This window comes from Dermacentor silvarum, chromosome 9 (assembly GCF_013339745.2).
Source record: "Dermacentor silvarum isolate Dsil-2018 chromosome 9, BIME_Dsil_1.4, whole genome shotgun sequence".
Taxonomy (NCBI): Eukaryota; Metazoa; Arthropoda; class Arachnida; order Ixodida; family Ixodidae; genus Dermacentor; species Dermacentor silvarum.
This window is the reverse complement of record NC_051162.1, coordinates 29,075,957-29,091,923: the sequence shown is the minus strand read 5'-3', so window position 1 is coordinate 29,091,923 and position 15,967 is coordinate 29,075,957. Positions and strand designations below refer to the sequence as shown.

At 46.0% G+C, this 15,967-nt stretch overlaps 1 long non-coding RNA gene across 1 annotated transcript in view; it reads right to left on the bottom strand.

Annotated features, from left to right (window-relative positions):
- Positions 1-4,991: 4,991 nt before the first annotated feature.
- Positions 4,992-15,967, bottom strand: part of LOC125940439 (uncharacterized) — a 50,891-nt gene continuing 39,915 nt past the window's right edge. The window contains exons 2-3 of the long non-coding RNA XR_007463656.1: positions 6,952-7,088; positions 4,992-5,220 (exon numbers count right to left, since the gene is read on the bottom strand). This is a non-coding gene — a long non-coding RNA (uncharacterized LOC125940439). The remainder of the gene's footprint in view (positions 5,221-6,951; positions 7,089-15,967) is intronic.

Sequence of the window (15,967 nt, the reverse complement as noted above, 5' to 3'; positions counted from 1 at the left end):
CACTCCTGACTACCGATCGGAAAACTAGATGGTGCAGTTTTTGGAGGGAAAGCTGCATGGCCCGCACAGCCTACAATTCCTCCAGTGTGCCCGGCCAATACTTTATCAGTGTGTGTAGAAGGTGTACCCGTTCCTGCATTGATTGATACGGGCGTAGCTATTTCTGCTATTCACGCTGACTTGTGCTCTCGTCTACGCAAGGTTACTACACCTTACAATGGAGCTATTCTACATGGCGCAAATAATGTTGTGATTCGGCCATCGGCGCAATGCACAGTTCGAGTTTCGATTGACGGGATTCGCCACCATGTTAGTTCGCAGTGTTTAATTCCTGTGCTCACTAGGGTGGGACTTTCTCTCTTCGGCGTCCGCTTTCATTTCGTGCCGTCAACGCCTCGTTAACTTGACCGAGACCGACAATTCCGACGACGTTCCCGACCCGCGCCTTCGCTTACGAACTGCTGACGATTGTATGGTGCCTCCTGGCCGCGAACAACTTCTTGTAGTTAACTCTGACATCGCCGATGGTGACGTTTTAGTTGTACCATCAGCTCGTTGCCTATCCAAAGGGATTGCTCTGGCACCTAGCCTTGTTCGCTTCACCAACGGTACGGCCACTTTGGTTGTACTCGACACAACCACTGAGCCAGTACTTCTTCCTAAAGGCGCTGTTGTAATTTGCGTCTTGGTCACTCAGCCTGTCTGTGTGCTTACCTCGACTACTGCCGTTTCACGGGCACCTACCGCTATAGAGCCAGCCCCTGCTTTTGTTCTCGCTAGTGCAATCAGCACTGATCTAACGCCACAGCAGACGGAAGAATTACTGGCGTTGTTATGCAAGCATAAAGACTCCTTCGACGTGCACTCTCCTCTTCTGGGACAGACTTCTGCAACGGCTCATCGCATACACACAGATGGAACTTCCATCGTGCGCCGGCGGCCATATCGTGTTTCTTCCGCCGAACGCCAGATCATCGATACCCACGTTGACGACATGCTGAAACGAAGCATCATCCGCCCTTCCTCAAGCCCTTGGTCTTCACCTGTCGTTTTGGTGCGTAAGGAAGACGGCTCAGTGCGATTTTGCGTAGACTACCGTGCCTTGAACAAAATAACCCGCAATGATGTATATCCACTTCCCCGAATCGATGATGCGTTAGATTCATTACAAGGCGCGGAGTATTTCACCAGCCTTGATCTACGCTCCGGATACTGGCAGATCCCCATGCACGAAGAAGACAAGGAAAAAACTGCCTTTGCCACTCCCGATGGACTTTACGAAATTAACGTAATGCCTTTCGGCCTGTGTAATGATCCCGCCACATTTGAGCGGATGATTGACACCGTACTACGGGGCCTAAAGTGGAAGACTTGCTTATGCTACCTTGACGACATCGTCATATTTTCGTCGACCTTCCATCAGCACTTGCAGCGCCTCGACGAAGTCTTGACATGCCTCTCTGCTGCTGGCCTTCAGCTGAATACAAAAAAGTGCCACTTCGCCAGCAAAACCATTAAAGTACTCGGACACCTTGTCAGCAAGGAGGGCATTCGACCTGACCCCGATAAGATTACCGCTGTCCTGCGCTTCCCCAGGCCTCAACGCGCCAAAGACTTGCGTAGCTTCCTTGGCCTAGCCTCGTATTTCCGGCGCTTCATACGTAACTTTGCCACCATTGCGGCGCCGCTCCATCAACTACTTCCTTCTGGAGCTCCCTATGTATGGTCGGACGAATGCCAAACTGCTTTTGACGCCCTCAAGCGTGCCCTCACGTCCGAGCCTGTGCTTTGTCATTTCGACAACACCGCACCCACTCTTCGACATACTGACGCCAGCGGCCATGGTATCGGCGCTGTTCTTCTGCAACGTCAGCAAACTTCCGAAGAACGTGTGGGCGCATACGCAAGTCGCACGCTAACACCTGCAGAGAAAAATTATACGATTACCGAGCAAGAGTGTCTTGCCGTTGTTTGTCCGTCCAAAAATTCCGGCCTTATCTGCACGGCCGCCACTTTACGGTCGTTACTGATCACCACGCCTTGTGCTGGTTGGCGACGGTAAAAAATTTAACGGGCCGTCTCGGCCGTTGGATACTTCGTTTACAAGAATACGACTTCGACGTCACCTACAAGTCTGGAAAGAAACACCAGGATGCCGATGCTCTCTCTCGTTGTCCCCTACCACCGTCTTCAAACACTGCCTGCGTACCACCTTCCGTGAGCAACCCGCCGGACGTCTCTCCTGCATTTCCTTCACTCGCAGCTCTCGATGGCTCCCACCTAGCCATTCTCATACGTTTGCAACCTGCCAACGTAGTGACCCCTACTGCCACTCCGTTATGGAACGTATTCGGGGATCCTCTCGCACACCTAATGCTCGACTCCGTCGGCAGTTGAAGAACCACAAGATTCAAAATTCGGTGCTATACCGGTACGTGTTTCATCCCGAAGGACACCGTTGGGTCCCTGTAGTTCCCCGATCACTTCGGACCCAGATACTGGAGACCTTTCATGACGATCCCACTGCCGGTCACTTTGGTTTTCATAAAACCTATGATCGAATTCGCAGCCGCTTCTCTTGGCCTGGACTTGCAACAAGCGTAGCAAAATACGTGGCTTCCTGTTCGATCTGCCAGCACCGCAAACGACTGACCTCACCTCCGGCTGGACTGCTACAACCTGTCCCGTGTCCTGAAGCACCTTTCGCAGTAGTTGGTATCGACTTGTATGGTCCACTACCCTTATCGGCTGGAGGTAAACGATGGATTGTCACAGCTGTAGACCACTTGACACGGTACGCTGAAACAGCCGCACTACCTTCCGGTTCCGCAGCGGAGGTTGCATCCTTTTTTCTTGGAAACCATCTTTTTACGACACGGAGCCCCACGTATTCTTTTGAGTGACCGCGGCAGGACCTTTCTGTCTAAACTTCTCGACGATGTTCTCCGTGCGTCCAATACCATCCATAAAACGACTTCCAGCTACCACCCTCAAACTAATGGCCTCACAGAGCGCTTTCATCGTACGCTGTCCGACATGATTTCAATGTACATCAACCCTGATCACACCAATTGGGATGTTATTCTCCCATTCGTCACCTTCGCTTACAACACGGCCGTCCAACGCACAACGGGGTACTCACCCTTTTTTCTTGTGTATGGTCGTCAACCAATCATTGTCTCCCACGTCTCTTTCTTTGACGTCCCCGTGCCATCGTCCACATCAACGTGTGAACAATTTGTTTCGCGAATTACCCAGTGTCGCCAAACACACATATATATATATATATATATATATATATATATATATACATAGTGATGCCTCACCACGCATTCATATTAAAAGAGTGACCCGCGTAGCAAATAATGCAGTTCATTCTAAGACTGCCATGGGTAGACCACGGGAAGTAAAGCCACCAGAGGAACAGCGCGAATACAATGCTTGACCATGTGTGCTGTTTGATACAGCTTCGCTGGTTATTCACGTTCGCAGGGCGCGATGGTGGCCAATTTTTTTCAAATATTGACTGTACTTATGTTAAGCCACTTCTTTTTCCTCGGCAATGAGTACAATTGTTTAACACAGATATACCAAATGGAGGCTGTAGATTTGATGTTTAGCGATACATCGCAGAAACAAGGACGGGTACTAAATATACCGAAAGTTATAGAAAGGCGTGCATTTACACGAACAATATGGGTGTCCCAAGACAAGCCCCTACACAATTGGACCTCTATAGCTTTCTATTAGTGAACCATTTCAGTAGTTTATTTGTGAAGGCGTAATTTATATTTACCAACCTTTTTATTATGTTTTAAAATGATGAGTGGTTCTGCCGGGTCGCGAATTAAAGCTTTTGTTTTCTTACGTTTATTCAAAACATGTAATTTCCACTGGTAACTAGGGTTCTAGTGCGACTCGCGGTACCAGCAATCAGCTTAAACTATATAAGCAAGTTTCTTGCTCAGTATTTGTGATGTCAATAATGCAGACGCTCAAAATTGTTTCTAAAATGAAATAAAATATTTATCTCTGGAGTTTTACGTGGCAAAACCACAATATGATTATGTGGTACACCGTAGTAATTAGGGGATTCAGGATTTATTTTGATCCCCTGACATTCTTTACCGTGCGCCTAAATCTAAGGACTCATTAGTTTTTCTGCCTTAGGCCCTCATTTGATCCCACAATACCACTCTCAGGGACACCTGTAGTGACGGACTGCACTGAAAGCCTGTTGTCAAGGGTGACGCATACATGGTCAAGGTCACTTGTGTTCCACTTGATTCAAAAATGATGAAGATGCATGAATTTACGAAGCAACTGAACAAACATAACTTGCCCTCAGCTTAAGTTTTGCTAACTTGTTGCTCATAAACTATTTTGAGTAGGTTTTCATTTAGCATGTACATTGTGATAGTAATATTGCTCTTTGACTTCCTCATTATGCGTATGCTTTTTTCACTAATTAGACTATGTATGTTTTATGCAACATGTGTTATTCGTTACCAATACTCCTTAACATGTTTATTATATATAGGCATTTACTTCATTACCTAATCTAATTATGTTACAAGATTTTCATTGCTCCTCATTATCTAGTTCACTCAACTGCGAGTTTGTTTTGTTATGTTTACTATGGAAATGAGGTGCCATTGCAGTCCGTGACGTCCACCTGCATACAAATACAACCTATTATGGCAATAAAAGTTGCTGCGTAATGGCTAACTATGCTTTTGATTCCCTGCGTTTCAAGTTTCCATGTCAGCCTTTGCACTCGCCTGTCGAAAACATCGCCGTACATCAGCCCCATATGTGCTTACACCATGACTTTCGTTGCCATTATTAAATCGTAAAATTTCGTGTCATGCTAACAATGAAGCAGATCACTTCCTTGAACACTGACTAAATAATTGTTATTGCAGACTGCGGGTGAATATTCGTGCCAAAATCGTTCCTAACTTCCTAAAATTTGTGTCACGTTCCAGAAGAATTTTCTATTGCGATGAACGTGGCTCTAACACCGTGATGATTCATTAGCTGAAGAAAACTCCGTCCTGATCTAATACAGCAAGTAAATGTATCACAAGGTGCAGCACTAGATTCAGAAATGAGTGTCCGCGACTATGCACAAAACACATTTTTAAAATTATTCACTGTGACATCAGATGAAAAATTATACCATCCGCACGAAGTGTACTGTTCTCTCCTATGGTCGTTCTGAAAAAGAAAATGAGAAGGATACATACACATATTTATGATAACCTTGGCTGGTCGGGCGTTCAAAGTCAATTCTGTCTGCGTCATAGAATTTCAAGACAAACATATGACGTTTATTGCTTCGGCACTGTAAAAAGTGCACATTGTATCAGCTATCACTTTACGTATAACCAAAAATCTATACAGAAATGATGATTTCCCTCGTTAGAAGGCAGAGAGGCGTCGCGGCAGCGCAGAGCTTCTCCTGTTGTTGCGGCCAAGCCAGGAAATTATCTGCCCTGACGGCATATACTACCAAACAGCATAGCGCATCCAGCGCATAAAGTGAAATCATTCGGTTCATAAAGCAAACCTCTTTCAAAGTTCTTGCAATGATCCATGATGTTTGACAGCGTGAAATTATACAATGCACTGCGAAACAGTATACAAACGGAGAGAAAGTGCTTTTGTCGCCTCTTTCGCCGTTCTTTCTGTATGTCCGCGCTGTCAAACAACTCGCCCGGTGGCAAATCTTTCTTGCAATGATGGTAGGTAACTTGTATTGATATTTGTATAGCTGAGCACTCAAATAAACCTTGTCAAGTGAATGTACGACGCGAAAAATTTGTTCAACAGTGCTTCCTATACTACATAACGGTTGTAATGAACTAGTATTCTGGAAGAATGCTCGAGATATTTGTTCATTGGGATCACTATGAAAAAACAGTTTCCAACGCATTGTGAGTCGTCCCGTAAACAATGCTAAACCATTAGCTTTATGTCTGCTATCCCTTAGCAACCTCTGCTTTGTTGAGATTCAATCTGAATAAGTTGTGTCTACAGCATGTATCGTGCGGTAGGACGTACAATAAAGAATTAATAAATAATGATTACAAAATAGTTTTCATTTGAAGACTGAACTTTGGCGTACCTTGGGAGGCACTGAAACGCATTGTGAAGGAAACGAACATGCTAATTTAATTTAATCACTGCAAAATAAATGTGCCCGAATCCATCATAAATGAGTGGGAGCTCAGCTTTATCACACACGTGCCTTAAGCACTTCCATTTATACTCCGGTATAATGAGTTTTACGTCTGTCTCGACTGCCCAAAACATTTCAGCACCAAGGGCATTGGCATAGTATGGTATAGTTCAAGGAGATCTTCCCGAATTACTAGTTGATGTAACGAATGACGCCCTACATAATTCATTCAGTATTTGGTAACTGACACAGAATTCCTGGGGTATAACAGCAAATAATGAGAGCGAGAACACTTGCAACAATTTCAGGTAACAAATTTCAATACAGGTTATTAGTAAAAAAATGTATCAGAACCTATAATATATATATACCTTCTTTTGAACGTTCAGTGGCACTCGCCATTTCGTCGGTATTGCTACAAAATTAGATAACGGATTTCTCGAGGCGCCGAACTCCGATTTTTGTATGCACTGACTGATTGAACTTTCAGATGGATGGTTGTTTCACTAGACTCAGTGTCAGCACACGAACTGATCACAAAAACGATAAAGAATTACTGCAGGCTTGGTCCATTTGTGGTATAGTTATTAAAGGATCATGAAAACTTTTTTGAGCACAACTGCATCTTTTTTTGTGTCATCTAATCTCCTCTTCCTGGACCGATCTGTTATTGCAGAAGAATTATATATGAGAATCATATCACTGAGCTTGATCCAGTTTCTAAACTGAGCAGTGCATATGATACAAAGAAAAGTAAATGTACTCACGAAGTAAAAAAATAATTCATTGTTTCGAGTGATGGAGCCTTTGACTCTGCCAATTTTTTCAGCTCTTCCAGTGTCGCTGGGCCATTTATTATTTTGGGCGTAGCTGCTGGGTCATAATATACCGCAAGGCTGTCGTTCTGTAAAAGAGCATGAAAGGACGACGATGTTTTATGTACGCGACAAGAAACCATCTCACGTGTTTAGTGAATTTTAATAACTATATGGCTCTTTTTACACGTAGAAAGAAGTTCCTGGTACCTAATTTATCTAAAGCTCTGCGCCCTTTACACAAAAAGTAAGCATGGAGAATAGCAAAAGAATCTGAGAATGAATTATACGAATGTAGAGGCCAGTACAAAAATGGCTAGCCTGTTTTGATACCTCCTATTTTCTCTGGGGTGTCGCATACACAATTTGTAGGAACACCGCAGCTACAGCATGACGGGCCGGGTTGGCAATGACGATTATGGTTGCGTTGATAAAGTGGCAAATTTAGGTGTTCACAGAAGCACTCAGGACGCTTTTGTTCGTGTGCCCCCGGCTGGGTCTTCAAAGGTACCTAGGGAACTGTAGCGGCCGCTAGACTGCTACTGCCTGAGAACTTTGGTGGGCCCTCGTCTCTTTTTTTTTCCACGTGTCATTGCGCCGATTGATTTTGTAAGCCTATTTATTGCGGATTTTGCTTATTGCGGTAGTCACTTCGTGGTGCCACTCCTGACCCAAGTTTCATGTTGATAACATAGGTGCTTTCACAATACAAACATCAAAGATGACACATAGTATTCACGAGCAGGCTCAAAAGCAAAAACGTGGGTAGACCTAATATTCGAATCAGACAAAGCCAGTTTTCAGCAACCACAGAAATGAACTCAAGTTATATTTATTTTATTTATAATAGAATAAGAGCATACACGTTTTCAAATATCACTTCAAACTGCTTAATGCCAACAATTTAAAATTGAAATGTGCACTGTCACAGGCGGAATTGGTGCTAAAACTGTCCGTTTGTTTGTCGTAACTTGTAGTTAATTTTCGTAGTGGTAACCTATTTGGTAAGCCAACTTTGCAATATCGCTAGCGAATTGATGAACTGTAAGAACATTATTGAAAACTTCTAGGTAGAAGGCTTTCAACCAAAGTACCATAAAACTAAATTTTTAAGTGCAAATGACAACTAGTTTACCCAATCGGGCGAATAAGGGTTTAGATTTTAAAGGATGGGGTGTCAAAGTCATGATTCTTAGTGCTTATCAAAATTAGTAAGCGTGACATATGGGTAGAATAAAATACATCCCGAAGCAGAAATACAATAATAATGTATGAATGAATGTGTGGTTAACGAAGTGTAGTTAATAATATGAACACAAGTAGGCTTATTTAGGGCTCCTATAGCCAAGATACATTTATAAAAATTACCATTACCAATATGAATGTGAGTGCGGAATAGCATGCTTCAATCTACAATCATTCCTAATACTTTCGAAACATAACCAACATGGTCATTTTAACGTTACTTATCAGTCATTGTAAATAAGGTGTCAGTGATCTTTGAGGAGATGGAAGACTACTCATTCGGGCTTTCTTGGGTTAATGCTTATAAACGTTATCTGGTACCATTCTCAAAACAGGTATAGCGTAGTTTACCGCGTCTAAAAGTTCAACGGGGGTTCTGGAGGATGCTGGAATCGTCATATTATCTATGTTAAAGAACACTTGGTAATGTACAGCATGTGTATAAGTGGGAAGTTCATTACTGAAATTTAAAAAGAATTGTGCATAAAGCATACATTCCTGTGACACTCCTTTTGTAATGGTCCTTTGGCTGTAAAAGACGCCATCAATGCAAATGGTCTGAAATTTATCTGGAAAGTAATTCTTAACGGGTTCCTAAGTTGGGTCAGTTCTTCCATAACTTTGTAGCTTAGAAAAAAAGAACAATTTGATGGTTTTAATTAGGTCAAAAGCTGTAGTAAAAGTGATGAAGTCTGAACTATGGAAATATACCTTGTACAACTGTATCCTGATCCCACCTGCAAAACTAAAAGTTCATCTTTTGTCAAAAGAGTCACGCGAAACCCAAACTACTTTGGGGTGAAAAACCAGGACTATCGGCGTGGACTAAAAGTCAGACTAATAAGTCTGGAGCATATAGTGAGCAATAGAAATATCACGATGGTGCTTCTAGCGCCACTGGTGTTCCGTAGTAAATATTCGGGCCTGCTCTCGAAACTTTCGCGTTTATCCAGCAGCTTGGGAAATAATGGTGGACTCCGTTTTGTCAATGTAGTACGTAAGGACATCATAGTGCAGAAATGCTCGCGTCCGTACAGAGGAAGGAATGGGGACAATTCCGTAGTAGTATGCGTGGGTGTGTTATAAGCATACGTCACCAAAGATAGAACGTGGTCCCAATTGCTCTAGTCAGATGCGAAGTACATGGCCAACAAAGCACCAAGAGTGTGGTTAAATCATTCAGTAATCCAGTAAGTCACTGTGTGGTGTGCAGTTGTGGAGCGGTAAATTGCGTGAGATTCCTTGAGAACGGGTTTTATGTCACTCGAGATAATGACGTTAGAAGAACCTGATGCTCGGCTAAGCGATGCCTCGGCCAAGTAATCCAAGGCCAGCACATGGCTTGGATGCTTGTGACAGAAAAACCAGCATAGGTCCACGTATCGTTCTGCCAAAACTTTCTGATCCTTCTAGATCTCAGCATCAAAGTGGCCTCCAGGCTACCCTCTGCTACTAAAAAAAGGCCGTGCCAATAATAGCGGACTCGCATATGACTTATTTTTCCGGAAAAAGGCTAGCCTGACAGAGGGCAGCGAAATAGGACATGCGCATCCCGAATGCTTCTGGCCAGATTATTGCAGCATTTAAATATTGTATTCTTGGAGGCAGAGCGTCCATCTAGCGAGGCGACCTCAAGGATATCTTAAGGAAGATAACCTGCAGACGGCATGGCATGGTGGTTGGTTTCCACGCCGAATGGGTGGCTGTAGGCGCAAAGACCGAATTCAGTTATGGCTCAAGTGATAGTCAAGCATGTTTTTTATGCAACGGAATAGTTGAGTTCTGCTTTCGTGAATACGTGGGTGGCGAAGGCAACGACGTGCTCATCGAAACCACCGTTTCGCTCAGCAAGAAAAGCGCCAAGGTGGACACCGCTGCCATCCGTGTGTAATAGAATCGGATCGCTTTAGCCTAAATGACGGAGAATCGACGAGTTGCAATATGTGCCATAAGGTAATTACTTCAAACTTAATTAGTTATTTTTGTGAATTATTCGATTATGCGTTTAAATTTGTGGTGCTACCGATGTCCGACTCTTCGAGTAGACCAGCTCAGGAACTTGAATTGTGCTATTTGCGACAGGCAACCTTCCAAAATTTTCTGAAGTGTTGGCTGAAACATCCGGTATCTATACAGGGTGTTTTATTTTAGCTGCACGAAATTTTAAAAAATTGCCTGCGGCAGATAGCACAATTATAATCGTTGATCTAAATTACTCGATGAGGCGGCCATTACTTCCCCGAGAAATCAAAACGCCTAATTGAATAATTAACATAATTACGGTAATTAACTTTTTAATTAATTATTTTACGGCACATCTTTCAATCTACGAATTATAGCCGCTGAGTTCGCAAGGCGTATCCACTTAGAACGAATTCGCAGGACTGAACCAGTTTCGAGATTAATTTTCAAGGTGTCCGGCGAAATGCATGGGCGTTACAGTTAACTTTGTGTTTCAATGCATAAAACAGCGTTTCCCTCAAAAAGTTAACTGGAACGGCCATGCATTTCGTCGGACACTTTGAAAATTCATATCTCGAAACTGTTCTAGTCCTGAGAATTAGTTCCAACTGGATACGCCTGGCGAACTCAGCGGCTATAATTCGTAGATTGAAAGATGTGCCGTAAAATAATTAGTTTAAAAGTTCATTAGCGTAATATGTTAATTATTCAATTAGGCGTTTTGATTTCTCGTGGAAGTAATGGCCGCTTCATCGAGTTGTTTAGATCAAGGATTATAATTATGCTATCTGCCGCAGGCAATCTTTAAAATTTTGGTGCAACTAAAATGAAACACCCTGTATATATATATATATATATATATATATATATATATATATATATATATATATATATATATCAAGCACAAGCGCCAATCGTCGAAATTGCACCAGTGGGTCAAACGTGTACATTATTTAGACATGACATGTTGAAGGCTACAGCGCAATGGATCGTGCTCGTGTGCCTTCTATAGTTTACAGCGCAATTAACGTCGCCCATGTGATTGAATTGCACAAGGGTGGTTCGGCTACAAAGCCAACAGATAAAATTATAGATATATATATATATTGCAACAAGAGTATTTTGCAGGTAGACTTGATGAAGCGGTTAAACAAGCTAACCCGTTGACAACCGACCTAGCGCGAACCACACGATCGTCAACGTCTTCTTCCTCACTGGCTGCCACAGAGCTGGTGCCGATGTCCTCCGGTACAATCCCCCCCCACGCAGAAAGAAGTCAACCTGGCGACTCGAGGGTCGTAGCACGGTTTAAGCCGTGCGACGTGATCGGAAGCGGCGGTCGGAAGATGGCTCAAACGGCTCGATGATATAGTTGACGGGAGATGTTTACTGTACTCCTCGGTAGGGACCGTGGTAATTCGAGAGAAGCTTGGTCGAAAGGCCGGGAGTAGTGGACGGGACGCAGAGCCAAACTAGTTTTTCCGGGGAATAGTGGGCGCTAGATGCGGATTCGTCATGGCGAGATTTTTGGCGACATTGGTCTTGTGCGGTAAACGAGCGAGCCAGTTGACGACACTCTTCAGCATAAGCAGCCGCTTCGGAAACTGGCGTGGCTTCAGAGACATTGGGTCGGTAGGGGAGAATGGTGTCCATGGAACATGATGGTTCACGTCCATATAGAAGAAAGAAAGGAGAGAAGCTGGGGTAGCTTGTGGCGCAGAGTTATAGGCGTACGTGACGAAGGGGAGCACCCGCTCCCAATTGGAGTGATCATCGGACACGTACATCGCAAGCATATCTCCAAGGGTACCGTTGAAACGCTCCGTCATGCCGTTTGTTTGAGGATGGTACGCAGAGGTGGTGCGGTGAACAATGCGGTTTTCTTGGAGCAGTGCCTCAACAGCGTTTGAGAAAAAGATGCGGCCACGATCGCTTAATAATACACGGGGCGCACCGTGTCGCAAAATGAGGCGGCGAAGAATGAAGCGAGCGACGTCTATCGCGGATGGCAGCTGGAAGCGCAGATGTTTCAGCGTACCGTGTGAGATGGCCGACGGCGACAATGATCCACCGGTTGCCTGCAGGAGTGTTCGGGAGGGGACCGTGTAAATATCAATTCCCACACTGTCAAATGGTCGTGTAGGGCACGGTAAAGGTTGTAGAGGACCAGCGGTGTAATGAGGGGGAGTCTTCTGGCGTTGGCACGAAGGGCATGACCGCACGTACTGGCGAATGTATCGATACATGCCTTGCCATTAATACCTCAGACGTAGGCGGGAGTAGCTTTTGAATACGCCAGCGTGGCCGCATTGAGGATCGTCGTGGAAGGCGGTGCATATGTCCGAGCGCAGATGACGGGGGATAGCAAGCAGCCACCTGCGGCCATTGGTTAGGTAATTGCGGCGGTACAACAAGCCTTCACGAACGACAAAGTGATGCGCTTGACGACGAATGGTGCGTGAAACAGATTCAAGTGAACGGTGAGAGAGAACGTCCAGCAGAGAAGCGATCCAGGGATTCTTGCGTTGCTCGGCCGGCATGTTGGTGATTCTGAGGGACGATGAATCGCAAGTGGAAGTTTGTAAGCAAAGTAGGTCAGAAGGCAGCGGAGAACGGGATAGGGCATCGGCGTCTGAATGTTTGCGTCCCGAGCGATAAATGACACGTATGTCATACACTTGAAGGCGTAAAGCCCAACAAGCGAGGCGACCAGTGGGGTCTTTCATAGATGACAACCAGCATAAGGCATGGTGGTCAGTCACCAACGTCAAACTGGCGTCCGTAAAGGTAAGTACAGAATTTGCTGATTGCCCAAATAATTCCCAAACATTCCTTTGCCGTTACAGAATAGTTTGACTCTGCCTTTGTTAGGGTACGGCTGGCATATGCAACGACATACTCGTCATAGCCGTCTTTGCGTTGGGTGAGGATGGCACCAAGACCGACACCGCTAGCGACCGTGTGAATTTGAGTAGGCGCATTGGGATCGAAGTGGCGCAGTACTAGAGGGGACGTAAGGAGCCGGCGGAGCGTCGCAATCGGGATTCCATGCCGAGAGGTAAGTGCTGCTGGCAAGTAGCTGGGTCAAAGGGGCGATAATAGAGGCGAAATTACGGATGAAACACCGAAAATAAGAGCACAAACCGATGAAGCTATGGAGCTCTTTAAGAGTGGTTGGCTTGGGAAACTCGGCAATGGCTCGCACTTTGGCAGGGTCTGGTAGGATTTCCTCTTTTGAAACGACGTTGCATAGAATCCTAAGCTGTCTGGCACCAAAATGGCATTTTTTCAACTTTAGTTGCAAACCAGCGGCCGTAGACATTCAAGAACTTGCTCGAGGCGATCGAGATGAGATTAAAAATTGAGAGAAACGACAACTATGTCGTCTAAGTAGCAAAGACAGGTACGCCACTTAAGTCCCCGGAGGATAGTGTCCATCATCCTCTCGAAAGTCGCAGGCGCGTTACACAGGCCGAAGGGCGTCACATTAAATTCGTATAACCCGTCAGGGGTCACGAAAGCCGTTTTTGGACGGTCCGCTTCAGCCACTAGCACTTGCCAGTATCCAGAGTGAAGATCCAGGGAAGAAAAAAATTCGGCACCTTGTACACAATCGAGAGCATCTTCTATTCGGGGTAGAGGATAAAGATTCTTACGTGTGACCTTGTTTAGTCGGTGGTAATCCACGCAAAATCTGATCGAGCGGTCCTCTTTCCGCACCAGTACGACCGGAAAAGCCTAAGGACTGCGTGACTGCTGGATCACGCCACGTTGCAGCATGTGAAACTAGTTCACGCGTTGCAGCATGTGACTAGTTCACTAATGACGCTGCGTTTGGTTTGTGACACTCGGTAGGGACGCTGACGCAGTGGAGCATGGTGACCGGCGTCAATACGGTGAACAACCACTGACGTGCGCCCCAAACAAGGTTGGCCGAGGTCGAAAGAGGTACGAAAACGGTCAAGCAGTTGAACGAGCTGATTCCGCTGAGTTCGCGGGAGCGCGTTATCGACGCTGCGCAACAAGACGTCGTGGTCGGGTGCGGCGGGAGCGGCGGCAGAAGTGATGGCATCGATAGGCTGTTGTGTCGTATCGTAAGGCGCATCAAACGGAAAGATGACATCAAAAGTGTCGAGACGCCCAACAGATTCGCCATGTAATAGAGTTGAAGGGCAGGGAAACGGATTCCACGCGTAAACTGCACTGGAATCATTACCAAGTGTGACGACTGCGAACGGCAGGACAACGTTCCGGCGACGCGCACATTCCTCAGACGGTACAAAAAGTGCAGTTGAATTGGTGACAGCGTCACAGGTGACGGACACTAAGGCGACAGAGAAAGCAGGGATGACGACGTCAGCAGTGACAATCACTTTAGCAGACGGGCGAGGGTCATCGACGGTTGCGGTGCAGAATGGAGACAAGGAGAGTTGTGCACGAGCGCAGTCGACAACTGCATGATGCGCTGGAAAGGTAAGTCACAAGCCCAGGATAACGGCATGCGATGCATGAGAAAGGAAGACAATTTTCGACAATGTAGAGCGCATCTTGAATTAAAACACGAGCAGGTGCAGGATGGACGAATGCTTGACGTGCTGCGAGCTCGCTGTGCGTATAGCGAAATATCAAAAAGCGGAAGTCGTCACTTTGTTTAGTTTGCGGCAGAGAATCTCACTAATTACACAAACAGCTGCTCCTGTGTCGACAAGAGCGTTCGTCGCGACACCGTCTATAAGCACTACAATCTCGTTAGGCAGCGAGAGAAGAGGCCTTGCAAATTTCGACGACAGCGCAGTTCTTGCCTCAGGAACTACGACTGTTAGTTTTCCTCCTGGGAATGGTTGGAACCACGAATCATTGAGGAGGGGTAGCGGTGGTGGGGAGAAGGAGATCGGCGTGAACTGAAGGCGGGGCGACGTGAATACGAGTCCGTGGCGTCAGATGTAAGACGGTGTGTAGCTTGTTGAGGGACATGGCTAAGGTTGGTAGCGCCATCGCGAAAATAGAGTCCGTGGCGGCGACAGAGGCACGCAACGTGTCCCGGAATACCGCAAGCGTAGCACACTGGCCGGTTGTCCGGAGTGCGCGAGGGGTCTCGGATGCGAGAGCGTTACGTAAACCGGCCGCACCGGACTTGGCGGCGTGTAGAAGTTGGTGGCTGGGCTGGATGGGACTGGCGTCGGTTGGGCGTGAGATCGTGTAAGGGCCTCAGCATAAGTTAGTGGTGCCGTAACTTGCGGCGGCGAAGCGGGAGACGGGAGGGCCTCAGAAACTTGCGTCTGGGTAACCTGACGAAGCGACTGGTCCAGTAGGGGGAGATGCTCAGTGACCGATGTCACAAGAGAGAGCTGACGTGCAACTTCCTCGAGTACGTATTGCTGAATTTCAGGCAGCAACGAGGTGTAATCAATACCAGCGCTGCTGGGAGCCAAAGCTGAAAGGTCAACGTGTGGAGATGCGCTGTTTACACAGCTGTCAAAACTTTGGCAAAATTCAGTACCTTGAGTAACGCTCTGTGGGTTTTTGGCCACGAGCATATGAAAGGCGTCATCGTCGATGCCTTTCATTATGTGTTTGATTCTGTCAGGTTCCGACATGGACGCATTCACCCGCCTACAGAGGCCGATGACATCCTAATGTAGCTGGTGAAGGTCTCACCAATTTGTTGAGATCGTCCGCGGAGGCTGTGTTCCGCGCGAAGCTTGCGCACCACTGGCTGGCCGAAAAACGAAACGAGGGTCTCTTTGAAAGCTGACCAGGT